The sequence below is a fragment of the Triticum aestivum genome, chromosome 4B (assembly GCF_018294505.1).
Source record: "Triticum aestivum cultivar Chinese Spring chromosome 4B, IWGSC CS RefSeq v2.1, whole genome shotgun sequence".
Lineage (NCBI taxonomy): Eukaryota > Viridiplantae > Streptophyta > Magnoliopsida > Poales > Poaceae > Triticum > Triticum aestivum.
The window spans coordinates 556,012,060-556,016,473 of NC_057804.1; positions in this window are offsets into that span (position 1 = coordinate 556,012,060).

The window sequence follows — 4,414 nt, forward strand, 5'->3', positions numbered from 1 at the left end:
TGGGCTGTTTTGTCTTGGGCCCAGAGAAACAATTACTACTAGTACAGCGGAGACACTCTACAGCTACCTAGAAAAACAATTACTACTAGTACAGTGGAGACACTCTACCGCTTCTGGCTCCTTCTAGGTCATTGAAACGTCTCCCTCTATTGAATCCCGTTATACTTTTGTTCACCGACATGCGGGCCATGCAGCGCGCGGGCCCAAATCATCCACCAAATTAGAAGGTAGTATGTGATACGTCTCCATCGTATCTATAATTTTTGATTGTTCCATGCCAATATTCTTCAACTTTCATATACTTTTGGCAACTTGTTACACTATTTTTGGGACTAACATATTGATCCGGTGCCCAGTGCGAGTTCTTGTTTGTTGCATGTTTTATGTTTCGTAGGAAACCCATATCAAATGGAATCCAAACGGAATAAAAACGGACGGAGAATATTTTTGGAATATTTGGGATTTTCCAGAGGAAGAATCAACGCGAAATGGTGTCCGAGGTGGCCATGAGATAGGGGGACGCGCCCTCCCCCCTAGGCGCGCCTGGCACCCTCGTGGGCCACCCGCGAGGCGGTTGATGCTCTTCTTTTTCCGCAAGAAAGCTAATTTTATAAGAAAAATCTGGGCAAAAGATTCACCCCAATCAGAGTTACGGATCTTCGGATATAAAAGAAACGGTGAAGGGGAAGGATCTAAGAAGGCAGAAACAGAGAGATAGATGCAATCTCGGAGGGGCTCTTTCCCCTCCCAAGCCATGGGAGCCAAGGACCACAGGGGAAACCCTTCTCCCATCAATGGAGAAGGTCAAGGAAGAAGAATTAGAAGGGGGGCTCTCTCCCCCTTGCTTCCGGTGGCGCCGGAACGCCGCCGGGGGCCATCATCATCACCGCGATCTTCACCAACACCTCCGTCATCTTCACCAACATCTCCATCACCTTCCCTCCTCTATCTACAGCGATCCACTCTCCCACAACCCGCTATACCCTCTACTTGAACATGGTGCTTTATGCTTCATATTATTATCCAATGATGTGTTGCCATCCTATGATGTATGAGTAGATTTTCGTTGTCCTATTGGTGGTTGATGAATTGCTATGATTGATTTAATTTGCTTGTGGTTATGTTGCTGTCCTTTGGTGCCCATCATATGAGCACGCTCATAGATCACACCATAGGGTTAGTTGTATGTTGATAGGACTATGTATTGGAGGGCTAGAGTGACAGAAGCTTCAACCTAGCATAGAAATTGATGCATACGGGATTGAAGGGGGACCAATATATCTTAATGCTATGGTTTGGTTTTGCCTTAATGAACGTTAGTAGTTGTGGATGTTTTCTAATAGTTCCAATCATAAGTGCATAGGATTCCAAGTCAAGGGTGACATGCTAGCAGTGGCCTCTCCCACATAAAACTTGCTATCGGTCTAGTAAAGTAGTCAATTGCTTAGGGACAATTCCACAACTCCTACCACCACTTTTTCCACACTCTCTATATTTACTTTATTGCATATTTATCTAAACAGCCCCTAGTTTATATTTATGTGTTCTTTATTATCTTGCAAACCTATCCTACAACACCTACAAAGTACCTCTAGTTTCATATTTGTTCTAGGTAAAGTGAACGTCAAGCGTGCGTAGAGTCGTATTAGTGGCAGATAGGACTTGAGAGAGTATTTTTTTCTACCTTTAGATCCTCGTTGGGTTCGACACTCTGACTTATCGAAAGAGGCTACAACTATCCCGTATACTTGCGGGTCATCAAGACCTTTTTCTGGCGCCGTTGCCGGGGAGTCATAGCGTGGGGTGAATTTTCTCGTGTGTGCTTGTTTGCTTTATCACTAAGTAATTTTTATTTGCTGTTCTTAGTTGTTTTCTATCTTTAGTTATGGGTAGGAAACGCAAAATACCAAAAAAATTAGTTATACCTACTGAACCAATGGTTGAAGAACCACTCAAAATCTATCACACTCCTGAAGCTTTTTACTTGGATCATCTTCGATCCCTTTGTGCTCGTGCTGAAACCCCAACTAGCTTAGTTGAGGGCAAATCTTTAGGTGAGCATGCTTGTTATGTGCGACACCGTGTATCTGAAAAAGGGAAACTTTTACTAGATCAAATTCATCGTTTGCAATGTTATGCTTGGAATTTATGTGAAATATATGATTTTACTTGTTGTTCTGAAAACCCTAAGAAACACCTTCCCTAACAATGTGAGTTTATCGATAATGGAATCGTATCTTCGTATGCTAAGGGTGTTTATAATTACTATGATGTTCAACAAATTGAAGAATTTGTTGCTTTTAAGGGTGCTTATGAAATCGCTTCTTTGATTGAAAAGTATGAGGCTACTCTCTACAAATATGAAAATTTTACCGTACTTGAATATTGTTATTATAATTATGCTTCTAATGTCTATGTTAAACCATATATTGAGGAATTCTCTGCCGTCCAAGAAGAGAATAATATTTTGCAGGAAGCAATGGAAGAAGAAATTGATGAAACTGTGAGCTCATTGGATGAAAAAGATGATGAGGAGAGCAAAGAACAAAAGGAGGAAGAGCGGATTGATCACCCATGCCCACCTTCTAATGAGAGTAACTCTTCATCTCATACATTGTTTAATTGCCCTTCGTGCTTACCGAAGGATGATTTCTATGATGATTGCTATGATCTCGTTGATTCTCTTGAAATATCCCTTTTTGATGATGCTTGCTATGCTTGTGGCCAAGATGCCAATATGAATTATGCTTATGGAGATGAACTTGATATAGTTCCTTATGTTAAACATGCAATTGTTGCTATTGCACCCACGCATGATAGTCCTATTATCTTTTTGAATTCTCCAAACTACACTATATCAGAAAAGTTTGTGCTTATTACGGATTATATTGATGGGTTGCATTTTACTACTACACATGATGATTTTGATAGATATAATATGCATGTGCTTGCTTCTCCTACTTGCAATTATTATGAGAGAGGAACTACATCTCCACCTCTTTATGTTTCCAACACGATAGAATTGCAAGAAACTTCTTATACTATGCATTGGCCTTTACTTGGTGTGCATGAATTGTTCTTTTATGTCATGCTGATGCATAGGAAGAGAGTTAAACTTCGTTGTTGCTTGATATATGTTACTTTGTGCTCACTACTAAATCACAAATCATTGTTAATTAAAATTGGCTTTGATATACATTGGGATCCGGGTGGATTCATTACTTGAGCACTATATGCCTAGCTTAATGGCTTTAAAGAAAGCGCTGCCAAGGAGACAGCCCGGAAGTTTTAGAGAGTCATTTATTTCTGTTGAGTTCTTTCATAAAGTCTAAAAACATAAAAAATAAAGAGGGGAACCTAAAACCTTTTCAAAAAGGAAAGTGAAAGTGAGAGAGACAAGCATTGTTGAAGTGGGAGAGCTCCTTGAACTTTGTTCATACTCACGGAAACTTTGTGAATCTTGATTACAGAAAATTTTCATCAAAATAATTATCCCCTTGTACAATTCCATTGTATTATAAAAATAATGTGCCAAGGTTTGCCTTTAGGATGTTTACAATGCTTGTTGGTTTGTACGGTGCAGGACAGAAACTTTGGCTGTAGTGCGGGATTTTACATTTTTAACTGGAATGTAAAACGGTTCTGATTCTTATTGCACTATCTTGATGTACAACTTTTTTATTTTTCTTAATTTTGGTAGAATTTTTGGGGTACCAGAAGTATGGTGAATGTTCAGATTGCTACAGACTGTTCTGTTTTTGAAAGATTCTGTTTTTGATACATAGTTTACTTGTTTTGATGAATCTATCAATTTATATCAGTGGTTTTAAGCCATGAAAAAGTTATATTACAGTAGAAACAATGAAAAAACAAAATATGAATTGGTTTGCAACAGTACTTAGAGTAGTGATTTGCTTTATTATACTAACAGATCTTACCGATTTTTCTGTTGAAGTTTTGTGTGGATGAAGTGTCTAATCGAGGATGTCTCGATATGAGGAAAAGGAAGAGAGGCAAGATCTCAAGCTTGGGGATGCTCGAGGCACCCCAAGTAAATATTCATGGAGACTCAAGCGTCTAAGCTTGGGGATGCCCCGGAAGGCATCCCCTCTTTCTTCAACAAGTATCGGTATGTTTTTGGATTCGTTTCGTTCATGTGATATGTGCAACCTTGGAGTGTATTTTGAATTTAGTTTTCATTTTTCTTTTATGCACCATGCTGGTATGATATAGTCCTTGGTTGATTTATAGAATTCTCTTTGCACCTCATTTAAAACTTTTGAGTATGGCTTTATAGAATGCTTCATGTGCTTCACTTATATCATTTGAAGTTTGGATTGCCTGACTCTCTTCACATAGAAAACCGCCAATGCTCTTTTGCTTCACTTATATTTGTTAGAGCATGGGCATATCT